This window comes from Pongo abelii, chromosome 17 (assembly GCF_028885655.2).
Source record: "Pongo abelii isolate AG06213 chromosome 17, NHGRI_mPonAbe1-v2.0_pri, whole genome shotgun sequence".
In the NCBI taxonomy this organism is placed as follows: domain Eukaryota; kingdom Metazoa; phylum Chordata; class Mammalia; order Primates; family Hominidae; genus Pongo; species Pongo abelii.
In genome coordinates this window covers 46,240,226-46,265,750 of record NC_072002.2, presented here as the reverse complement: position 1 = coordinate 46,265,750, position 25,525 = coordinate 46,240,226, and the positions used below count along the sequence as shown (strand labels likewise).

The following is a 25,525-nucleotide window of genomic DNA, read 5'->3' as shown; positions in this document are numbered from 1 at the left end:
ACTTGATGTCCCATTTCCTGCAAAATATTTTTTTATCTTCCTAATCTGAAGTGGTTACTCTTTCTCTTTGAACTCTCATAAAAATTACAGCTAACACAACTGGTTTGACTATTAACCAGGCATGAGTTTTTAATAACTCTTCTGTTGCTCTCTTGGACTACTATTTAAATCTTTTATAATTATTTAACTTTCCAATTAGATTATAAGCAACTTGCAACCTCTGCATGATGTAGCACAGTGTCTTGTCCATATATTTGGAAAGAATACCCTGTGCAAAAACATTCTCTTCTTCAGGGATAGTTAACACTCTTTCAAATGTTAAATAAATAGTAGTGATTCTCAATGATGAGTCTGATAATAGAAATACAGATATAGGAAGACTTTCTCCCCCTGCATTTTGGAGGATTGCAGGCGCCATTGTTAATAAGGACAAAGATCCTGTTGCTTTCTGCACAGGATATGGGTAGTACTGTCTCTGAGATTTCTAGTAACTACAAGGACAGCCTGCTTCTTCTATGCAAGGTGGGCCAAAGTTCCCACCTTGATTCTTTCTTGCCCCAATTTATAAAGCTGGCTTTTGCCTTGGTTCCTGTTGCAAAGTTGTTTTTCTGGGATTTTTCCAAGTATTCTGTGTGGAAAATGACATATAATTTATTGTCCTAAGTAGGACCCGTTGAGGACAAAAAAGCATGTTATTTATCATTATATCAAGACAGCAGGCATCATACGTTACTGCCAGGCCCACTCTCCATACTTCTTCTGGCATGAGAGCTTTGCCCTGCATTTGCCTACTCTCTCCTTGGGGCCTGAGAGCCTGTCCCCAAAACCCAGGCTGGTTGGTGAATGGAAGTCACCACCAAGCCACAGATGTGCCAGACACTAATGGCCTTACCTGAGGACATTGTTCTTTGCTCTCCTGGCTGGACTTCCATTGTCAGTTGAGTCAGACTCTCCCGCCCCCTTCCTATGTGAGCCAGGGCCAAGTCCCAAAATTAGTGCCTGTTTTACTCCGAGAAAAAAGTCACACTTCCTGCAATAGGGCAAGTGCTGCTGTTAATCCAATCATCGGGTTAAAGTACAAGTAGTTCTCAAATCAGAGCCCGTAGGCACAGGGTATTTTGCACTTAAAGGGCTCTGTTGTTACACTTTGCTGTAATCTACAGCACTCCCAACCTTGCACGAAGTAGGTATTGGGTCAGAATGCTGGGGAGTTCCAGCACATTGTAGTGCTGCCTTGACTGTGATTCCAGCTGCCTTCCTCCCATCCCATCTTTTCTCTTGAGGGTCTTTCAGTCTCTTGGCCAACTCATGGACTTGGGTTTCTCTGACTCCTACTTTTAGGCACTTGCCACGAAAATACTTTCCAAAACATATCTGCCTGTCATTATAATTCTCCCTTTATTTAAAAACACTAGCCGGGAGCGGTGGCTCATGTCTGTAATCCCAGTAGTTTGGGAGGCCGAGATGGGCGGATCACCTGAGGTCAGGAGTTCAAGACCAGCCTGGCCAACATGGTGAAACTCTGTCTCTACTAAAAATACAAAAATTAGCCAGACGTGGTAGCGGGGACCTGTAATGCCAGCTACTGGGGAGGATGAAGCAGGAGAATGGCTTGAGGCTGGGAAGCAGAGGTTGCAGTGAGCTGAGATTGCACCACTGCACTCCAGCCTGGGCAACTGAGCAAGACTCCGTCTCAAAAACAAAACAAAACAAACAAACAAAAAAACTTCCTTGGAGTGAGTTCAATCGCTTTTTCCTGGCCTGTACATTTCTCTGATGACCTCCCCATTTCTGGAAACTCAAATAAATTCAACAAGCATTTATTGAGGCCTACTTTGTACACAGTGTTATGCTAGGTGCTGGTGATACCAAGAAGAATAAGACATAGTCCTCACCTTCAAAACACTCAAAACCTTGTGGGAGGGTGGGCACGGTGTCTCAAGCCTGTAATCCCAGCACTTTGGGAGGCCGAGACGGGTGGATCACCTGAGGTCAGGAGTTCGAGATCAGCCTGACCAAGATGGAGAAACCTCAACTCTACTAAAAAAAATACAAAAAATTAGCTGGGTGTGGTGGCGCATGCCTGTAATCCCAGCTATTCAGGAGGCTAAGGCAGAAGAATCACTTGAACCCAGGAGGCAGAAGTTGTGGTGAGCCGAGATTGTGCCATTGCACTCCAGCCTGGGCAACAAGAGCGAAATCCCATTTCAAAAAAAAAAAAAAAAAAATACAAAAAATTAGCTGGGTGTGGTGGCACACACCTGTAGTCCCAGCTACTCGGGAAGCTGAGGCAGGAGGAGAATCACTTGAACTTGGGAGGCGGAGGTTGCAGTGAGCTGAGATCGCACCATTGCACTGCAGCCTGGGCAATAGAGCGAGACTCCATCTCAAAAAAAGAAAAAGTAGGTAATATTTTATGAAAACTTTGTCTTAGTTTTACCTTTAGAAGTGTGTGTGTACTGGTTTATGATATGAAATCACAGTTTAAAAAGAAAAACCATTGTCCCCAAGTATATTCCCTTGGAAAATAAGTCTTCAAAATCAAAGTAGGGAGTATATGGGTCAAATAAGTTTAGAAAGTCTAAGAACCAATTTGCCTTTTGGAGATTCAAAACTCATATTAGTATGTTAAAGGCCTTATAAAGTCTTGCTGTGAAGAAATCTGCATAACTACACTTTTTCCAATGATTGGCTGCAGAACTTTTTGCTGTATTCTAAGGATTACATCTATTCACATGCCCCAGTACTGATGTCGAGACAAGCCACTGTCATCTGTGCCATCACAGTCTCTGAATTCTACTGGCAAATTATAATCTCTAAGAGAGCTAATTTTTATCCCTGAGTTTTAACTACTGCAGTCTAACCCAGATTGTTAGCAAGAGCGGACAATGATGCAAGTGTGTAGAGAAGTATAGACCATTGACAGTAAGGAAATAACAGCACCTGTCGATTTGCTCAATCTTAGTCTGGTGTTTAGAATTAAATTGCTCCACTATGTCTTGCTTTTGCTCTCTCATTTAAATCCCAGAGTTTCTTCTAAGTCTGTGGCTAAGACTTCTTCTCAAGCTTCCTGCAATCTCAGCATGCTAATCTGGAGTCAGAGTGCAAGATCCCAGGGTCTTCCTTTGATGATACTTCCTGCAGCTCCACTAGTGTTATATTAAGAAGACTGAAGTCCAAAGTCCTGGCCAGGTGCAGTGGCTCATGCCTGTAACCCCAGCACTTTGGGAGACCGAGGCTGGTGGATGACTTGAGCCCAGGGGTTCAATACCAGCCTGGGAAACAGGGGGAGGATACCTTGTCTCTACAAAAACATAAAAATTACCGAGGCTGCACTCCATCTTGGGCAACAGTCACTCTCGTGCATGCAGGCACGCACACACACACCAGTCCAAAGTCTTAACATCTGGGAATGACACAGTAACCATCTAGCTTGAGATATTATAATCCTGGGAAGTTAGTGAACTCTTCTGTGTCTGCAATTACTATATCTAAAATAAGGAAGTTGGACATAGATTTTGGAGATCCTCTCCTGCATCAATATTTGGGCTTTTATCTGATGTTCTTGAAACGTCTTTCCTCATTCTCTTGGCTTTCCTCTCTTCCCCCTTTCTTTATTTACTTTCTAAAGTTTTTGTTGTTGTTGTTGTTGTTTTTTGAGGATCTGCTTTTTACCAAGCATTGTATCAATTGCTGGAGATACAACAGTGAGCAAATTATTTTTACATTCTGTTCCCGGTAATCACCTGTTTGGACAAAATGGTGATTCCTTTAGATCAGGCCATTCTTTTACATGATCACTATCATTATCACAGAAAACATTTCCTCATTTCAGAGAAACATGTAATCTGCTCAAAAAAATAAATCTATGCCAGGCACAGTGGCTCATGCCTATAATCCCAACACTTTGGGAGGCCAAGGTGGGTGGATCATTTGAGGTCAGGAGTTCAAGACCAGCCTGGACAACATGGCGAAACCCTATCTCTAGTGAAAAACACAAAAATTAGCTGGGCATGGTGGCAGGCAACTGTAATCCCAGCTACTCAGAAGGCTGAGGCAGGAGAATTGCTTGAACCCGGGAGGTGGAGGTTGCAGTGAGCCAAGATCACACCACTGCACTCTAGCCTGGGCAACAGAGCAAGACTCCATCTCAAAATAAATAAACGAATAAATAAATAAATATATAACTCATATTGACGTTAGAAAACAGATCATGCCAGTTTCCTGTTGTGGATGCTTCCTCCAATAACATTCTCCTTTCCCTCTTGGAGAAAAAACATGACATCATTTATTGCTGCCAATACCCAACAATAGCTGGTCAACATTCACTATGTATTCATGCTTGGAGTAGGTCTTATCCAGTGGAATTCTGTTCAGGCAAGAATCACTTCTGAGCTGGCGGATTGCTTTAAAGTTGAGTTAAATGAAAGTAGTAAGTGGGAGCTAAACACAGAATACACATGGACACAAAAAATGGAACTACAGACACTGGGGCCTGCTTTAGGGCAGAGAGTGGGAAGAGGGTGAAGACTGAAAAAGTGCCCATCAGATAGCATGCTTATTACCTGGGTGATGAAATAATCTGTACTCCAAACCCCTGAGACATGCAATATACCCATATAACTAACCTGCATATGTACCCTTGACACTAAAATGAAAGTTAAAATAAATAAAAAAGAAAGTGGCTACTGATGCTAATGAAATTGATCCTTGAAAAAGGTGAAGTATCCATGTGAAGCCAGTATATCAAATATACTGAGAAGGTGGATACAAAATTAAAGGTCCCATAAAACTTTAGCCTCATATACTGCAAGTTTGCTTTTTTTTTTTTTTTTTTGAGACAGAGTCTCACCCTGTCACCCAGGCTGGAGTGCAGTGGCACGATCTCAGCTCACTGCAGCCTCCACTTCCTGAGTTCAAGCGATTCTCCTGCCTCAGCCTCCCGATGTTGGAAACAGTGAGTTCCTCTTCAAAGGTTCTGCTTGTCCTCTATTTTCAGAGCCTAATTTCCTTGCCTCCTTGCCGCTAGTTATGGTAAACAATTTCCAGCTGTTCCCAATCTGTAACCCACATCCATTCCCAATCTGTAACAACCCACATCTGTTCCTTATTTGGCACCCTTAGTTCCGAAACTGCTCTTCCCTCTGCTGTAGCTCCCACCCCTGCTCCATTTTGAAGTAGCCAATTGGGATCAGCTTAGATTGTGCAGTCCCACTCCAGCCAATGCAGACTGGACACAGTAGTAGGGACTGACTGTGTTAGGGATAAAAACCCATTCCCTTGTTTGTTTGGTGTACTCTTGCAGTGATCCGAAGAATGAGCAGTGCTTCTGCAGAGGTAAATTTGCCTTGCTGAGAAATCCTTTATTTGAGTGCTCATTTTCTTTGTGACTCCGAGCTCTTATTTCCCGGGCTCGTCTGGGATTCCCATTCTCCTCTGGGAAAAGGTCTTCAGTCCCCTCCCATGAGGAGAAGCATCCCACTGCCTTGCTGTGGTGGCCTCAGGGTAAGGAATTGGGCCCTACCCGGTTTGATGAATAAACCTGGACACTCAGCAACGTGGGCAGAAAGGATCCTCACATACTGCAGCAACCAGGTAACTGTGCACAGACCAAGGTAAGAAATGTCATGGGGGGTGACAAAGTATTTCCTTGGTGGTTGGGATAAAGGCAAGAAATCTCCAGTAAGGGGGGGTTGAGCCTTTAGAGAAAGGAAAGGCAAGAAATCTCCAGTAAGAGGGGTTGAGCCTTTAGAGAGAGGAAAGGCAAGAAATCTCTAGGACAAGGGATTGGGCCTCAGGTCAAATCTCCAGGATGGGAAACCCCAAGTCTCCTTTATCCCCTAAAAACTACAGGAAGTAAGTCAGAAACCTACTCCTCAGAAAAGAATAGGGTCCCTACCTCCAAACAGTCCACCAGAGTATGGGATCCTGTAGACCACCTTCCCCTGCTTAATGCCTCTGACCCTAACCTCCCTCCCCGTCAGACAGCCACTGCCGCCCCAGATCCTTCCCTTACTCACGTTGTTCCTCCTTCTTACAACCCTGACTTTTGGGAACTGTCATTCCATGAGCCTGCTCCTAAGTACCCTTCCCTGAAAGGATTTCAACGTGAGGTAGAGCAATGTAAAAAGGATATTCAGAATTTCCCTTTCCCTTCTACCTCTAAGGAATCAGCTCCAACATTCTTCCCCTTAAGAGAGGTGCCCATAGGAAGGGGAGCCATTGGCTTTGTGAATGTCCCCTTAACCAGCTCAGAAGTTTGAAATTTGAAAAAAAAAGTCAAGCCACTGTTAGATGACCCGTATGGAGTGGCAGATAAAATTGACCAATTTTTAGGACCCCAATTATATACTTGGGCTGAATTAATGTCCATCATGGGCATCCTCTTTTCAGGGGAAGAAAGGAGAATAATCTGTAGAGCTGCTATGGTAATTTGGGAACATGAACATTCTCACGTCAAAATGTTCCCACCGCAGACCAAAAATTCTCCGCCTAAGACCCCCGGTGGGACAATAACAATGCAGCTCACTGGGAAAATATGAAGATCCCCTTGGGCAGGGAATGCTAAAGACAAAAGACAGAGAATTGAAAAGACTGTCCCATGAACGAACTCCTTAGAGAAGCTCAGAAAGTATACGTAGGCAAAAACAAAAAGCAAGTATTATGTTATCCACCTTCCAGCAGGGGTCTCCAAAGGATAAGGCCCACTGAAATTACTCTCCATTGGCCTCCTTAACCATTCTGGATAAAAAGGCTTACAGGTTTCAAAGGGAAAACTCCAATTTGTAGAGCCTGAAGTTAAATACTTAGGGCACTTAATAAGTAAGGACAAACGAAGGATAGGACCTGAGTGAGTTGAAGGAATTGTATCCCTACCTTTGCCTAAAACTAAGCAGGAACTCCTAGAAAAGCCATTTTATTTCTTTGTTAATGTAAACAAGGGGGTAGCTTTAGGGGTACTTACCCAAGAACATGGGGGCCACCGGCAACCTGTAGCCTTTCTATCAAAGGTTTTAGACCCCGTAACCTGTGGATGGCCCGAATGTGTTCAATCTATTGCAGCCACTGCTTTGTTAACTGAAGAAAGCAGAAAGCTAATTTTGGGGGGAATTTTGGTTGTAAGCACACCCCATCAAGTTAGAACTATTTTAAACCAGAAAGCAGGAAGGTGGCTCACTGACTTAAGGATTTTAGCATATGAAGCTATCCTATTAGAAAGAGATGATTTAACACTAACCCCTGATAATTCACTTAACTCAGCAGGTTTTCTAACAGGGAATCCAAATCTAAAAGGACCTGAGCATCAGTGTTTAGATTTAATTGATTATCACACAAAAGTCAGGCCCAATTTAAGAGAGACCCCTTTCAAAACATGACAGCATTTATTTACAGATGGCCCTTCCTGGGTAATTGAAGGAAAAAGACATAATGGATATTCAGTAGTTGATGGGGAAGCTCTTGCAGAAATATAGTCAGGAAGACTGGCTAATAATTCGTCCACCCAAACTTGTGAATTGTTTGCATTAAATCAGGCTTTGAAACACTTGCAAAACCACGAAGGGACTATTTATACTGATTCCAAGTACGCCTTGGAGGCGGGGTAGCTCACACCTGTGGAAAATTTGGACTGAATGAGGTCTCAATAGCAAAGGCCAAGACCTTGTCCACAAGGAATTAATCACTCAAGTATTAGATAACCTCCAGTTGCCAGAAGAAACAGCTATTGTCCATATCCCAGGACACCAAAAAGGTCTTTCTTTTGAAAGTCGAGGGAATAACTTTGCAGATCAAATAGCCAAACAAGCTGCCATTTCCTCTGAAACACCCGTTTTTCACCTAATCCCTTGTCTTCCTCCCCTGACCAGTCCCCATCTTCTCTTCCACTGTAAGGGAGAAATCAATGAAAATAGGGGCCAAAGAAAATCAGAAGGGAAATGGGTGCTACCAGACCAAAGATGAATGTTATCCAAACCCCTTGTAAGAGAAGTCTTATCTCACCTGCATCAAAACGGGACCTCAAGCTATGTGTGATGCAGTTCTCAGGGTTTATGGATGTATAAGAATTTATACTCTGGCAAGACAAGTTACAGATAGTTGCCTAATATGCAAAAAGACTAATAAGTAGACCTGAGAAAACCACACCTTGGGGAAGAAGTCCAGGATTAAGACCATTCCAAAGTGTCCAAGTTGATTACACTGAAATGCCCTCAATCATTCGCCTAAAGTACTTATTAGAGATAGTAGATCACCTTACTCACTGGGTGGAAGCTATTCCCTTTTCAAGTGCAACTTAATAATGTAGTCAAAGCATTGATTGAAAATATTATACCCAGGTATAGACTAACAGAAAATATTGATTCAGATAATGGGACTCATTTCACTGTGCATGTCATTAAGAAATTAACCCAAGCACTAGACATAACATGGGAATACCATACTCCCTGGCACCCACCTTCATTGGGAAGAGTGGAGAAAATAAAGAGTCACTTAACCAAATTAGTCTTAAAGACTCGGTTGCCATGGACTAGATGCCTACTCATTGCCTTGTTAAGAATCTGAACTGCCCCTCAGAAAGATGTTGGTTTATCTCCTTATGAGATGCTATATGGGTTGCCCTACTTACACTCCACTGCTGACATTCCTATGTTTGAAACAAAAGATCAGTTTCTCAGAAATTATATACTTGGTCTATCTTCCACTTTCTCTTCTCTCAGAACTAAAGGTCTTTTAGCACAGGTACCACCCTTAAGAGTTGCCAGCACACCAGCATCAGCCTGGATGTTATGTCCTCATCAAAAGTTGGAAAGAAGGAAAACTAGAACCAGCTTGGGAAGGACCCTACCTAGTGCTTCTAACCACTGAGACTGCAGTCCAAACAGCAGAAAGAGGATGGACTCATCTATCATACCCGAGTCAAGAAGGTGTCACCACTTCCAGAGTCATGGGCCATTGTTCCAGAGGAGAGTCCTACCAGACTAAAGCTAATAACAATTTAACCCTACTATACCTCCTTTATCCCTTCCACACCCAATGACCACTTGGATGGTCTTCCATTCGACAGGGCATGAGCTTTATTGTAACTCTCTTCCAAGACCCCACAGCCTGGGGTAATGAATTCTGCTGATCTCTTTCTCTGCTACTCCCTAAAGTCTGACACCCTGTGGGTCAGCCTCCGAGGGCCATCCAGCCTCTGTCTCCTGATGTCAATTTTACCTCCTGTCTCTCATGACAGGAGGAAAACTTAGCATTCCTTGGAGACGTAATGGGATGCAGTGAGCTTAAGCCCTTCCAAGAGCTTAGAAACCAGTCTGTCCTGTCCCTATTCCATCCCTAATAACATAGCCCCCAATGGAACAATTACAAAGGCATTACAAGGCCTTACCTCTTGCAATTGTTATAGGTGTACTTATTCTTGTAGGACGCTGCATCATACCCTGTATTCATGGATTGGTGCAGAGACTTACAGAAACAGCTCTCACCAAAACCTTTAATTCTCCCCCACCTTACTCAGATAAACTCCTACTTTTAGAAAACCAAGCAGAACAGCAGAGTCAAGACATGCTAAAGAGTTTGAAGAGGAAGAATTACGAAAATCAAGACGGGGAAGTTGTAGGAAACATTGAGTTCCTCTTCAAAGATCCATTGTCCTCTATTTTCAAAGCCTATCTTCCTTGCCTCCTTGCCCCTAGTTACAGTAAACAATTTCCAGCCATTCCCAATTTGTAACCCACATCCATTCCCAATCTGTAACCCACATCCATTCCCAATCTGTAACAACCCACATCTGTGCATTATTTGGCAGCCTTAGTTCCGAAACTGCTCTTCCCACTGCTGTAGCTCCCACCCCCGCTCCATTTTGAAGTAGCCAATCGGAATCAGCTTAGGTTGTGCAGTCCGACCCCAGCCAATGGGGACTGGACACAGTAGTAGGGACTGACTGTGTTAGGGATAAAAACCCATTCCCTTCTTTGTTCAGTGTGCTCTTGCAGTGACAAGAATGAGCAGCACCCTTCTACAGAAGTAAATTTGCCTTGCTGAGAAATCTTTTATTTGAATGCTCATTTTCTTTACAACTCTGAGCTCTTATTTCCAACACTGAGTAGCTGGGATTACAGGCATGTGCCACCATGTCCAGTGAATTTTTGTATTTTTAGTAGAGATGGGGTTTCACAATGATGGCAAGGCTGGTTTTGAACTCCTGACCTCAAGTGATCTCCCCACCTTGGCCTCCCAAAGTGCTGGGATTACAGGCATAAGCCACCAAGCCCAGCCTGTTTGTTTAAGAGACAGTGTCATACTCTATCACTCAGGCTGTGGTACAGTGGCACATTATAGCTCATTGCAGCCTCAAACTCCTGGGCCCAAGAAACTTCCCATCTTAGTCTCATGAGTAGCTAGGACTACAGGTGCAAGCCATCATAACTGGTTAATTTAAAATTTTTTTTTTTTTTTTTTGGCAGAAACAGGGTCTCACTATGTTGCCCATCCTGGTGGTGGACTTTGGGCCTCAAGTGATCCTCTTGTCTCAGCTTTCCAAAGCACTGGGGTTCCAGGTGTGAGCCACAGTGCCTGGCCTTGTTCTGCACGTTTTCTTAAAAACAAAAATAGGCTGGCTGCGGTGGCTCACGCCTGTAATCCCAGCGCTTTGGGAGGCTGAGGCAGGTGCATCACAATGTTAGGAGTTCGAGACCAGCCTGGCCAATATGGTGAAACCCCATCTCTACTAAAAATACAAACATTAGCCACATACGGTGGCAGGTGCCAGTAGTCCCAACCGCTTGGGAGACTGAGGCAGAAGAATCGCTTGAACCCAGGAGGCAGAGGTTGCAGTGAGCCGAGATTGCGCCACTGCACTCTAGCCTGGGCGACAGAACGAGATTCCATCTCAAAAAATAAATAAATAATATAGAAAAGCTGGCATGTTTTGTTTGGTTAGATTTTTGTTTTTTTATTTTATTTACTTTTTTTTTTTTTTTTTTTGAGATGGAGTCTCATTCTGTTGCCAGGCTGGAGTGTAGTGGCATGATCTCGGCTCACTGCAACCTCCACCTCCCGGGTTCAAGGGATTCTCCTGCCTCAGCCTCCGGAGTAGGTGGGACTACAGGCATGTGCCACCATGCCCAGCTCATTTTTTTGTATTTTTAGTGGAGACGGGGTTTCACCATGTTGGCCAGGATGGTCTAGATCTCTTGACTTCGTGATTTGCCTCAGACTCCCAAAGTGCTGGTATTACAGGCGTGAGACACCATGCCCGGTCTCTTTTCTTTATTCTTTCTTTTGGTCTCACTCTGTTGGCCAGGCTAGAGTGCAGTGGCATGATTATACCTCACTGCAGCCTCGACTTCCTGGGCTCAAGCACGCCTCCCACCTCAGCCTCCTGAGTAGCTGGAACTACAGGTGCATGCCACCATGCCTGACTAATTTTTAATTTTTTTGTAGAGAAGTGGTCTTGCTATGTTGCTCAGGCTGGTCTTGATTCCTGGGCTCATGTGATTCTCCCACACTGGCCTCCTAAAGTGCTGGGATTACAGGCATGAGCCACCATTCCCAGCCTGGCTTTTCATTTAACAACATTCAGAAATACTTTTGGATTGCCAGCTACATACATTCCAATAGCTGTAAAACTTTTTTTCTTTAACTTTCTATTTGTTAAATGACATTAGAAGAAGTACACTGTCAAGATGGTAGAAGAGAACATTGCATTGTACTTCACACTGGTCAGATCTCATCTGGAACTGCATGTTCAATTCCAAGCATTGCATTTTTAGGGCAACACAGGCAAATAAAAATATTCTTATAGAAGAGAGGGGGAAAATGGAGAGGGAGTTTAAAATCATACATAAAGGAACATGCTAAAGAAGGTGTTTATTCTGGGCTGGGCACGGTGGCTCATCCCTGTAATCCCAGCACTTTGGGAGGCCAAGGCGGGTGGATCACGAGGTCAGGAGTTCAAGACCAGCCTGGCCAAGACAGTGAAACCTCATCTCTACTAGAAATACAAAAATTAGCTGGGCGTAGTGGCAGGCACCTGTAATCCCAGCTACTCAGGAGGCTGAGACAGAGAATTGCTTGAACCCGGGAGGCAGAGGTTTCAGTGAGCCGAGATCGCACCACTGCATTCCAGCCTGGGCAACAGAACGAGACTCCGTCCCCACCACCCCCCGCAAAAAAAAACGGTGTGTTAAGAGAAAGGCAGATGATCAGGGTACAAAAAAGCTAGCTAGCTCTCTTCAACTATGTCCAAAGAGACAGCATTCTCTTTATATATCGCAATGGAAAGTAAAACCCAGAAAAAGGCTAGAAGTCATGAGGAGTCATGTTTCAACTCAATCTAAGATCTAGATTAGGTCTTTGCTTTGGTATTTGATGACTTCTGGATTATCAGCAGTAAACAGGCTTAGACTAGACTACCACATTGCTGGAATATTGTAACTTTTTTTGAGACAGAGTCTCACTTTGTCGCCTAGGCTGGAGTGCAGTGGCACAATCTCAGCTCACTGCAACTTTTGCCTCCTGGGTTCAAGCGATTCTCCCACCTCAGCCTCTCAAGTAGCTGGGACTACAGGCACCCACCACCACACCGGCTAATTTTTGTAATTTTAGTAGAGACGGGGTTTCACCGTATTGTCCAGGCTGGTCTCAAACTCCTGACCTCAAGTGATCCACCGACCTCAGCCTCCCAAAGTGCTGGGATTACAGGGGTGAACCACCAGGCCTGGCATGTAGCTTTTAATTCTGTTTTGAATATTAGATTTTATGTTCCTTCTTGATCTTTAGTCAATGTGAAACTCAGAATCTGATGAAAACTTAGGCCACAATTTGTAATTCTACAATGCATTTGAAAAGCTTTAGCTTATATAATTTGACATAAACCTAGGTATTTTTTTTGAAACCCTGTTACTCACTGCTCTTAACTAATTGCAAAGTTGTGCCTGATCTCATTTGTATTTCTAATGTATATTTCCAAGGACAAATACTGTAAAATATCTCATGACCTTAAGGACAGAGTTCAGAGACATGGATTACTTACAGAGCCAGAAATATAGCTTTTCAGCTTTTTAAAAATTGAAACTTCGAGGGTATTTTTTAAAAATAGAGTCCAACCTGTCCTGCAATTTTCTGGAAGAAAACCTGCTATCAGTTTTCAGAGACTCATCCTGGGAAGTGCTCTCTGACTTTCAGAAGGAGAATGGAAATCATATTCTATGTATATCGCATCCGGTGGATGGGCAGAGTGCCCCTAGAAAGTATTACTCAGGGATGCACTGCTCTGAGTGAGGGATGAGTGTGAGGGTCACAGGATCCAGACAATGCATATGTAGGGGTGGGGCAGGGAGGAGAGAAGTAGGAGGATGCAGATCAGCAGGAGAGGGGGAGGACTGGCAGGTGTCACAGAAAGTGGTGGTTAGAACCTTTAGCAGAGCAGCTGAGATTGTGCAAAGATGCATGCAAGGAGACTGTGGAAAAAGCACGTGTCTTTCCCTTTCCAGAAGGACACTTAGATGGGTGAAAGGAGAATTGTATAATCAGATTTCAATCCATTGATGTTGAAAATGGAGACACTTAACAGATTCTGATGATGGTAATAATACTACTTTATGTCTCAATGCTATCTTATATTTTTCAAAATTCTTTCACATTTTTTATGGGACCAAACATAACATTGTAGAAATGTTAATATTTTCTTGAATTTTTTGAAGCCCCAAACCTGCTTGCTGACTGCCAAATTCAGAGTATCAAATGTCATTAATGGTCAGTGAATTTAGTGGGTGTCCGTGATGTTGTCTGCATTTTACTCCTGCAATAACTAATACAAAGATCATGTTCCCAACCTCACATTCCAGCCTACTGTGTAGTTTGGAAAGTTAGAGTTTGTAGTTATGTGGTGCAGAATATTGTCCAAAGAGAGTTTGGTCAGGACACTCACTCAAATGCTTAAAAGCATGAAGGGTCTAGGATGCATTTTATATATTTATTCTGGTTTATTCTAGTAAACTTTATGTTAATGTAGTTTTAGGTCTTGTGCCAGTGATTCCTCAAACTAAAGCAGAAATGTTGAGTATTATTTTTGAAATTAATAACTAAAAGCCTTTGGCCGGGTGCGGTGGCTCACGCCTATAATCCCAGATGGCAAGATGGCACCACTGCACTCCAGCCTGGGCGACAGAGTGAGACTCCGTCTCAGAGGGAGTTTTGTTCTTGTCACCCAGGCTGGAGTGCAATGGCACAGTCTTGGCTCACTGCAATCTCCACCTCCCAGGTTCAAGCGATTCTCCTGCCTCAGCCTCCCAAGTAGCTGGGACTACAGGCGCCCGCCACCAGGCCTGGCTAATTTTTGTATTTTTAGTAGAGACGGGGTTCCACCATGTTGGTCAGGCTTGTCTCAAGCTCCTGACCTTGTGATCCGCCCACCTCGGCTTCCCAAAGTGCTGGGATTACAGGCGTGAGCCTCTGCGCCCGGCCCAAAAATATTCATATAGAAGAGTGGGAAAATGGAGAGGGAGTTTAAAATCATACATAAAGGAATGTGCTAAAGAAGATGTGTATTTTTGGACAAGAGAAGGGCAGATTATCAGGGCATGCAAAAGCTGGCCAGCTCTCTTCAACTATATCCAAAGAAACAGCATTCTCATTATATATCACAATGAATATATATTAATGGCCACAAATTAGTAGTCATAACTTAAGGTCTTTCTCTGAAAATGCCAACTCTATTATTTCTCAAATACATATTAAGAATTATATTCAGACCCACTTAACAAGTATTTATTGAGGATACAGCCAAAATTCCAGTTATGACATTATGAAGCATCATGGCAACAGAAGGGATATAGCATATAATGGATAAGAGTATGGAGTTGGCCAGGTGCTGTGGCTCACACTTGTAATCCCAATACTCTGAAAGGCTGAGGTGGGCAGGTTGCTTGAGTCCCTGAGTTTGAGAACAGCCTGGGCAACATGGCGAAACCCTGTCTCTACTAAAAAATACAATAGCTGGGTGTGGTGGTGTGTGCCTGTATTCCCAGCTACTTGGAAGGCTGAGGTGGGAGCATCGTGTGAGCCCAGAATGTCGAGGCTGCAGCGAGCTGAGATTGTGCCACTGTACTCCAGCCTGGGAGACAGGGTGAGACCCTATCTAAAAAAAAAAAAAAAAGTAAGAGTAGGGAGTCAAGCCATACTGTTTAAATTCTAAGTCTGCCACTTACTACATGGAATTTCTGAGGGAAGTCAATTAATTTTGTGCCTTTGTTTCCTCAGTTGTGAATAATAAGATCTACCTCTGAGAAGTGTTGTGAAGTTTCAATGAATCAATACATGTAGAACACTTTGATGTTGCTTGGATTTAGGTAAACACTCTGTAAATGGTAGCTATCATTATTCAAGGATGTGTACTTGGAGTTCTAAGAATTAAGCAAAAGTCTTCTTTTTTTTTTTTGAGACAGAGTTTTTGCCCTGTTGCCCAGGCTGGAGTGCAATGGTGCAATCTCCACTGCATCCTCTGCTTCCTGGGTTAAGCAATTCTCCTGCCTCAGCCTCCCAAGTAGCTGGGATTATAGGCGCATGCCACCATACCCAGCTAATTTTTGTATTTTTAGTAGAAACGAGGTTTCACCATGTTGGCCAGGCTGGTCTCGAACTCCAGACCTCAGGTGATCCACTTGCCTCGGCCTCCCAAAGTGCTAGGATTACAGGTGTGAGCCACCACACCCCACCAAGTTTTCTTAACTTACCACAGAGTTTGAAGAACAGGAAAAGAATTTTAGAAACTTAGACCTTTATAGAAAGTATGCTTCTTACTGTTTTCAATATTTTATTTTATTTTTATTTATTACTTTTTTCAGTCAGTGGAAAGACATTTAATATGAGATTAAACAAACAAGATTATCAGCCAGGTGCAGTGGCTCACATCTGTAATCCCAGCACTTTGGGAGGCCAAGGCAGGCAGATCACGAGGTTAGGAGTTCAAGACCAGCCTAGCCAACATGGTGAAACCCCGTCTCTACTAAAAATATGAAGAATAGCTGGGCGTGGTGGCGGGTGCCTGTAATCCCAGCTACTCGGGTGGCTGAGGCAGGAGAATCAGAGTTTGCAGTGAGCCGAGATTGTGCCATTGCACTCCAGCCTGGGCAACAGGGTAAGACTCTGTCTCAGAAAAAAAAGAAACAAGATTATCAAGAAAAAGCATTTGTTTCCTCCTGGCTACCAGAGTCAACTCCCCATTGGATATGCAGCAGGACAACCCTTTGCTGCCAGACCCACTCTGAGGAGGAAGCAGACAAGACCTGCCTCTGCCCACCTTTTGCCCAGATGTACAGAATGAGACCCACAGAGCAGCAAAGGGCCTTAGAGACCCCTGAACCAGAGCAGCCAAGGGGCTGAAAGTCCCTTTATAACCAAACTCAATCCAGACCAAGGACAATGTGCCTGGACTGCCAAAGGCTCAGTACCGAGGATAGATTCAAGCTCTGCGGGGACCACCGCTCCCTAAGCCCGGGGACACCCATCCCACCTGTCACCCATTGCTGCTGCTCTGGCAAAGGGTGAGAAGCACTTCCATTACTCACAGCCATGGTAGGAGCCCGGGGACACCTGGCCTTACCATACTCCTGCTCCGAGTGGCTGGTGGAGAGGTTGGGCTGGCTGGAGCCTCGCCCAAGGTGATCTGGTTGCTGCCCATGCCAGTGGCAACCTGGGCCATGCGCTCTTTACTTTTGAGAGCCTGGGCCCTCTCAGCCTTCAGTCATTCCTCATCTTTGAGGAGGGCCAGCAGTTGCTTTGACTTCTCATGCACATTGATGCCCTGGTCCTTGCCATCTTGGTCAATGTACTGGAAGTCCTACAGGGTCTGGATGGCAAAGATGATCTCACGGCACTGCTGGGCCACGCACTCGGAGCCTGTCTTGATGAGGTAGTCCAGCAGCAGCAGCTCCTTGTACACATGCTGCCAGTTCTTGCTATGGTCATTGAGCCGCTTCCACACCATGCTCATGATCTCCGAGAAGGCCACCATGTTGTAGGTCAGGTCTGCAATCTCGGTCATCAGAGAGCTGGATGGGCCCCATGGGTCATTGGAGGTGGCCTCCTGGACTTTGATTTCTGCCTCTGAGTAATTGTTCACAATGTTTTTCATCTGCTATCTCATAGACAAAGTCATCATTTTTCTTTGTTACACATTTAAAGCCCTTCAAAGAGAGAAACTTTCCTGTCCTTGGTAAGTGCACACCCTGTGAAGTTTCAGTTTCCATAATCAAGCTGGAGCAAGAACCCTGAACGATCATTTCCTCCTTTGGAGCCTCAGATCCAAAAAGCTGGAAGCCATGACTAGGCTACCGTGAGGTCCATGTCTGTTATGAGGCTCCGGTCCACAAGTTTGGTAACCTCCATCTGCCTCATCACCAGTGAACACCTAGCACTTAGCACTGCACCCGACACAGAAATGAACACTAAAATCCTTGGACTCTCCACAGTGATGTCTTTTTGCCTGTGAATGATTGACTGAGGGCTGGCAGCCCCTACGCAGCTTCAGGATGGGGTTGGTCACCAGAAAGGCCAAAGCAGGATCAGTCCCGGGAGGGGATTGAAGGTTAAGTTTATCACCAATGGCCAATCATTTAGTCAATCTTGTCTCCATAATGAAGCCCCCAGAAAAACGTAAAAGGACAGGTTCAGGAAGCTTCTGGATGGCTGAACACATGAAGGTTCTTGAAGGGTGGCACCTAGGTATGGCATGAAAGCTCTGCACTCCTCCCATACCTGGTCTATGCATCTCTTCATCTGTATCCTTTGCAATATCCTCTGCTCCTCCGGGCTGGCGTGGGTGTGCCGCCAGCACTGGGGAGGTGGGAGCTACCAGAGCCCATGGAGCCACGGCCGCCACGTCTGCCTCTGTTTTCAGAATTTTCATTAATGGACAAAAGTAAATATAATGTTTAGATATGTATCATCTTTTTTTTTAAAAAAAATAGAGAATTTAGATATATGTAGATTAAGGGACTTGCCCAGGGAATGAATGAGGAAGACTGGCATAGGGATTCCATCTTCTGATAGTCTGATAATCTCTAGAGCATTGCTTACACATGTAAACCATAATCTTCAAGCAAAAGTAAATAAATACCCAGAGCTTATTTTGGGTTACATATATTACTAATGCTTTTGTGCCCTTTGGTGTCTTTATAAACATAGTTTTAAATGGAAAGTGATTGATATGGTTTGGATGTGTTCCAACTCAAATATCATCTTGAATTATAGTTTGCATCATTGCCACATGTGTGGGAGGGACCAGGTGGAGATAAATGACCCATGGGGATGGTTTCCCCCATCCTGTTCTCATGACAGTAAGTCAGTTCTCATGAGATCTGATGGTTTTATAAGTGGCTTCCTTCTTCTTCTTCTCCTTTCTGATGCCATGTAAAGAAGGAAATGTTTGCTTCCCCTTCCACCATGATTTTAAGTTTCCTGAGGCCTCCCCAGCCCTGTGGAACTGTGAGTCAATTAAACTTCTTTCCTTTATAGATTACCCAGTCTAGGGTATGTCTTTATTAGCAGTGTGAGAATGGACTAATACAGTGAGTTAAAGTCCAAGGTGAATTTATCTTAGTGAATTGAGTCATTTACCTCTCATTTGCCTTTCCGTGCCAGCAACTTTAAGACAGGATCCATACCCAGGCAAGGTAGAATAATTAAACTGGGAAAAGGAAACCATGTAATTCAAGCCAAATGACCTGTTTTGGCCTGAACTATCCAAATAACTATGACTAAATTGGTTTTGTTTTATTTTGTTTTTGTTTTTTTTTTGAGTGGAAGTCTCGCTGTCACCCAGGCTGCAGTGCAGTGGCGCCATCTCAGCTCACTGCAACCTCTGCCTCCTGGGTTCAAGCGATTCTCCTGCCTCAGCCTCCTGAGAGTAAGCTGGGATTACAGGCATGTGCCACCATGCCTGGTTAATTTTTTTTTTTTTGAGATAGAGTTTCACTCTTGTTGCCCAGGCTGGAGTGCAATGGTGCAATCTCAGCTCACTGCAACCTCTGCCTCCTGGGTTCAAGCAATTCTCCTGCCTCAGCCTCCCGAGTAGCTGGGATTACAGGCATGTGCCACCACTCCTGGCTAATTTTGTATTTTCAGTAGATGGGGTTACTCCATGTTGGTCAGGCTGGTCTCAAACTCCCAATCTAGGGTGATCCCCCTGCCTTGGCCTCCTAAAGTGCTGGGATTACAGGTGTGAACCACCACACCTGGCCTAATTTTTTTGAGACAGAGTCTCAATCTGTTACCCAGCCTGGAGTGCAGTGGTGCAATCTCGGCTCACTTGCAACCTCCGCATCCCAGGTTCAAGCGATTCTCCTGCCTCAGCCTCCCAAGTATCTGGGACTACATGCGCCTGCCACATGTCCAGCTAATTTTTGTATTTTTAGTAGACACGGGGTTTCACCATATTGGCCAGGCTGGTCTCGAACTCCTGACCTTGTGATCTGCCCATCTTTGCCTCCCAAAGTGCCGGGATTACAGGCGTGAGCCACCACGTCCAGGCTAATTTTTGTATTTTTTAGTAGAGACAGGGTTTCACCATGTTGGCCAGGCTGGTCTCAAACTCCTGACCTCAAGTGATCCGCCCACCTTGGTCTCCCAAAGTGCTGGGATTACAGGCGTGAGCCACTACACCTGGCCTTTTTTGTTTTATTTTTAAATTTACTTATTTTTGAAGCTAGAGGATCGGCAATAAAAGTAGATAAAGAACTAAATTATCCAAACTACCTCAATTGGCTACCCAGGGAGAATCAGTGTTGATCTTTATTTATTTATTTATTTATTTATTTATTATCAGTCTGATGTAGCTTTTATTGAGTAAAGGAAAAAGGGAATTCAGCCGCATGATACAGAGGTTCCAATTGATCACAGTGCACAAACACCCTTCCCGTCTGCATGATGGGAACCACACCAGCACATGGGGCATGCAGAAGCCACTGCTGCAAGGAGGTGGTTCCCACTCTCACACATATGAGCAGCTCCTGGTCAGTCCCAAGAGGCAAGGGCAGAGGGCACGGCGGCTCTCACAGAGCTACTTTACGAATAAATTGTGTGCCTTCCTCAGGAGTCTCTTACAACACTTTTTAAAAAGATCTGGGCCAGGCGTGGCTCACGCATGTAATCCCAGCACTCTGGGAGACCGAGGCGGGCAGATCACGAGGTCAGGAGATCGAGACCATCCTGGCTAACATGGTGAAACCCCGTCTCCACTAAAAATACAAAAAATTAGCCGGGTGTGGTGGCAGGCGCCTGTAGTCCCAGCTACTCAGGAGGCTGAGGCAGGAGAATGGCGTGAACCCAGGAGGCGGAGCTTGCAGTGAGCCAAGATCACGCCACTGCACTCCAGCCTGGGCGACAGAGTGAGACTCCGACTAAAAAAAAAAAAAAAAAAAGTTCTGAACAGAAAATAGGGCAAAGGGCCAGCTGGCAGTGCCATGAGGCGCTCATGGAATGTCCTGGTCTGTGGAATCGTGGAGGGTGACAGGAGCAGCATCATCATCATCAGGCATTGTATGACGAGGATGACACACTGCCACTGTGGCCTGTCCAGTTGGTGTAGATAAACTGCCCTGGTTTGGCCAAGAGTTCATAGGTGTGAGCCCTGAAGTAATCCTGCTGAGCCTGGATGAGGTTGGCTGGAAGCATCTCGTGTCTGTACTTGTCATAGAAGGAGAGGGCAGTGGCAAAACAGGGCATGGGAATGCCAGCCTGGACCCCAGTGCTGACTGCCCACCAACAAGAGTCCTCGCAGTTTCCAACAGCTGACTTAAGAAGTCGTCCAGTAGGAGGTTCTGAGGTTCTGGGTTTCGATCAAATGCATCCTTTATCTTTCCTAGGAATACACTTCTAATAATGCAGCCCCCTCTCCACATCAGGGCGATGCCACCCATAATTGAGGGTCCAGCCAAACTTGGTGGCCCCCTGCCTTAGCAGCGTAAAGCCTTGAGCATAAGAGATGATCTTCGAAGCGTAGAGGGACCTTCTGAATGTCCTCCAGGAATGATTTCTTATCACCATCACACTGGAACTTTTGGGGACCCTTCAGCTTTTTGCTAGCTTGAATTCTCTCATCCTTCAGAGATGACAGGCACCGAGCAAAGACAGCTTCTCCAATGAGGGTGACGGGTACGCCATACTCCAGGGCGGAGATGGTGGTCCACTTCCCCATGCCCTTCTGCCCTGCACTGTCCCTGATCTTTGGCAGCAAGTGTTTGCCATCAGCATCTTGGAACTTGAGAATATTGGCTGTGATTTCAATCAGGAATGAGTCTAGCTCTGTCCTATTCCAATCCTTAAAAGCCTGGGCCATCTTGTCCTGCGCCATGCCCAGCATGTCTTTCATCAGATGGTATGCCTCACAGATCAGCTGCATGTCCCCATACTCTATCCCATTGTGCACCGTCTTCACAAAGTGTCCTGTTCCCTCATCTCCCACCCAGTCACAGCAGGGTTCTCCAGTTCTACTTTTGCAGCAATGCCTTGGAAGATGGTCTTGATGTGGGGCCATGCTTCTTTGTTCCCTCCTGGCATGAGCAATGAGCCATACCAGGCCTCTTCCTCTCCACCACTGTCTCCGCTCCCCACAGATAAAATTCCCTTGGCCTTGAGGTCTTGGCACTGTCTTGTGGTGTCCCTATATTCAGAATTTCCTCCATCAATGATGATGTCACCAATGTCCAACAATGGTACCAGTTTTTTGATGAAATCATCCACAGCTTGCCCAGCCTTCACCAGGAGGATGATCTGCCGGGGCTTCTTCAGCTTGGAGACCATCTCTTTCAGGGACTGGGCACCCACCACTTTGGTTCCCTTTGCCTCATTGGCCAAGAAATCATCCACTTTGGAGACAGTCCTATTAAAAGCACAGACCACGAATCCATGGTCATTCATGGTCAGAATTAAGTTCTGGCCCATGACTGCCAATCCGATCAGCGCGATGTCAGCTTGGGCCATGGCGGTGAACAGAGCAGAACCGAAGAGCAACGAGGCACGGAGGAAGAGTCTGATCTTTAAAACTGATAATAGGAAATGCTGTGAAGGCATTTTACCCAAAAATAAGAACCCTAGGCCGAGTGTGGTGACTCATGCCTGTAATTCCAGCATGATGGGAGGCTGAGGTGGGAGGAGTGCTTGAGTCCAGAGTTTGAGACCAGGCCACACAACACAAGGAGACCCTGTGTCTCAAAAAAAAAAAAAAAAAGAAAGAAAGAAGAAAAATTAGCTGGGTATGGTGGTGCCTGTGTAGTTCCAGGTACTTGGGAGGGTAAGGTGGATAAGGTGGGAGGATCACTTGAGCCTGGGAAGTTTAGGCTGCAATAAGCTGTGATTGTGCCACTGCACTCCAGGCTGGGTGGCAGAGCGAGACCCTGTTTCAAAAAAAAAAAAAAGAACCCTAGCTCCTGTCATTTCATGTGATAGCATAACTTCTATCTAAATTCAGCTTTTATATTTTAAGAGTATTGACATTATTAAAAATAAATAAAGAGGCCAGGCACGGAGGCTCACGCCTGTAATCCCAGCACTTTGGGAGGCCAAGGTGGGTCAATGGCTTGAGCCCAGGGGTTCAAGACCAGCCTGGGCAACATAGTGACACCCCGTCTCTACAGAAAATACAAAAATTAACCGGGCGTGGCAGTGTGTACCTGTGGTCCCAGCTACTTGGGGGGCTAAGGCAGTAGAATAGATTGAGCCTGGGGGGTAGAGGTTGTAGTGAGCTGAGATTGTGCCATTGCCCTCTAGCCTGAGTGACAAGAGTGAAACCCTGTCTCAAAACAAACAAAACAAAACAAAACCCTGTCTCAAAAAAGAAAAAAATATTTCCATGAAGAAACCCCAGTTTCAGTGCTGAAAATTTTTAAATACTCAGGAAATAAATAACATCAATCATATATAAACTCTTTCAAAAATAGAGGAGAAAAGAACGACTCCTCATTTTTAGAGATGGGGTCTCCCTCTGTTGCCCAGACTGGTCTCAAACTCCTAAGCTCAAGTGATCCTCCTGTCTTGACCTCCCAAAGTGCTGGAGTGCTGGGATTACAAGAGTGAGCCACTGAGCTCAACCCCAATTTGTTTTTTGTTCTTTCTTTCTTTCTTTTTTTTTTTTTTTGAGACGGCGTTTTGCTCTTGTTGCCCAGGCTGGAGTGCAATGACGCAATCTAGGCTCACCGCAACCTCTGCCTCCCGGGTTCAAGCGATTCTCCTGCCTCAGCCTCCCAAGTAGCTGGGATTACAGGCGCCCGCCACCACGCCTGGCTAATTTTTTTTGTATTTTTAGTAGAAACAGGGTTTCACCATGTTAGCCAGGCTGGTCTTGAACTCCTGGCCTCAGGTGATCCACCTGCCTTGGCCTTCCAAAGTGCTGGGATTACAGGCATGAGCCACTGCACCCAGCTGTTTTTTTCTTTTCTTGAAACAGAATCTCACTATCTTGCCCAAGGTAGGGTGCAGTAGTGTGAACACAGCTCACTGGAGCCTTCACCTCCTGGGCTCAAGCCATCATCCTGCCTCAACCTCCTGAGAAGCTGGGACCACAGACGTGCACCACCAGGCCTGGCTAATTTTTTAAATTTTTTTGTAGAGACTAGGTCTTGCCATGTTGCCCAGGCTGGTCTAAAACTCCTGGGCTCAAGCAATCCTCTCGCCTCGGTCTTCCAAAGGGCTAGGATTACACACGTGAGCCACTGCACCTGGCTACTCAATTTGTTTTATGTGGCCATAATAACCACTAACTAGACAAATATATTACAAAATTAAATAAATAAAATAATATGCTACTATCCCTCATAAATTATATAATATGCTAATATCCCTCATACTCAAAAATTCTTTACAAAATATTAGTAAATTTAATCCAACAACATATTAAAGGATTATATATATAAATATATATATACACATACATATATATACGAAACCACCCCCACAGGATTGACAAGAATTGCATGTAGGGTTCTGGACAGATATGTAGTTATAACTAAGTATTAATCAGGCTGTACTTTGGCCCACTTCCTTGTTGCTAAAAGTCAGGTAGCACCAGGTACTGACCATTTGCATTCCCATTGTTCCTATAGATAGGATTTCTGAAGTTAGGGTTGTAAGACTGTTTAAGAATTGATTTGCTTTAACCTGAGGAAGGAAATTTAAAGAAAAAAAGAAAAAATAAATAAAAGAATTGATTTGCATCCCCTTTGTTCCTACAGACAGGTTCTCTGACATTGGAATCATAAGACTTTTGTTTAAGAATCACTTGTAGTCTGGGCACAGTGGCTCATGCCTGTAATTCTAGCACTTTGAGAAGCTGAGGCAAGTGGATCACGAGGTCAGGAGATCGAGACCACCCTGACCAACATGGTGAAACCCCGTCTCTACTAAATACAAACATTTAGCAAGGTGTGGTGGCACATGCCTGTGTAATCTCAGCTACTTGGGAGGCTGAGGCAGGAGAATCACTTGAACCCAGGAGGCAGAAGTTGTAGTGAACCGAGATTGTGCCACTGTACTTCAGTCTGGGCAATAAGAGTGAAACTCCATCTCAAAAACAACAACAACAAAAAAAAGTCACTTGTTAGGTGCAGCAGCTCACGCCTGTTATCCCAGCACTTTGGGAGGCCGAGGCGGGTGGATCACTTGAGGTCAGGAGTTCGAGACCAGCCTGACCAACTTGATGAAATCCCCTCTCTACTAAAAATACAAAATTAGGTGGGCATGGTGGCAGATGCCTGCAATCCCGACTAATTGGGAGGCTGAGGTTTCAGTGAGCCTAGATGGCGCCATTGCACTACAGCCTGGGCAACAAGAGCAAAACTCCGTCTAAAAAAAAAGAATCACTTAACACCTTGAGTGATGGCTTACTCCCATAAGCCCAGCACTTTGGGAGGCCCAAGCGGGCAGATCACCTGAGGTCAGGAGTTCGAGACCAGCCTAGCCAACATGGTGAAATCCTGGTCTCTACTAAAAATACAAAAATTAGCCAGGCATGGTGGCACATGCCTGTAATCACAGCTACTCGGCAGGCTGAGGCACCAGAATCCCTTGAATCCAGGAGGTGAAGGTTGCAGTGAGCCGAGATTGTGCCACTGAACTCCAGCCTGAGTGACAGAGTAAAACTCTGTCTACAAAATAAATAAATAAATAAATAACTTAAGATGTTTTTCACACCCTGACTTCCAGCAAGTAGTTTGAAGATCCCCACAGAGAAATGTGATCAGCATGAGAATACATCTTCATTTCCTTGTCCATTGACTTCATCATGCATTCTTTTTTCTATTGATTAGTTTTTATTTTTGTGGGTACTAAGTGTATATATTTATGGAATACATGAGATGTTTTGATACTGACATGCAATGTGAAATAAGCACATCATGAAGAATGGGGTATCCATTCCCTCAAACAAACCAATTATACTATTTTATTTATTTATTTAGAGACAAAGTCTCGCTCTGTTACCTAGGCTGCAGTGAAGTAGCACCATCTCGGCTCACTGCAACCTCAGCCTCCTGGG

At 44.7% G+C, this 25,525-nt stretch overlaps 2 pseudogenes; both read right to left on the bottom strand.

Annotated features, from left to right (window-relative positions):
* Positions 1–7,720: 7,720 nt before the first annotated feature.
* On the bottom strand, positions 7,721–17,158 carry LOC100459227 (epsin-2-like; annotated as a pseudogene).
* Positions 17,159–20,507: 3,349 nt separating this feature from the next.
* LOC100458864 (6-phosphogluconate dehydrogenase, decarboxylating-like) lies at positions 20,508–22,013 on the bottom strand (annotated as a pseudogene).
* Between the last annotated feature and the right edge of the window lie 3,512 nt (positions 22,014–25,525).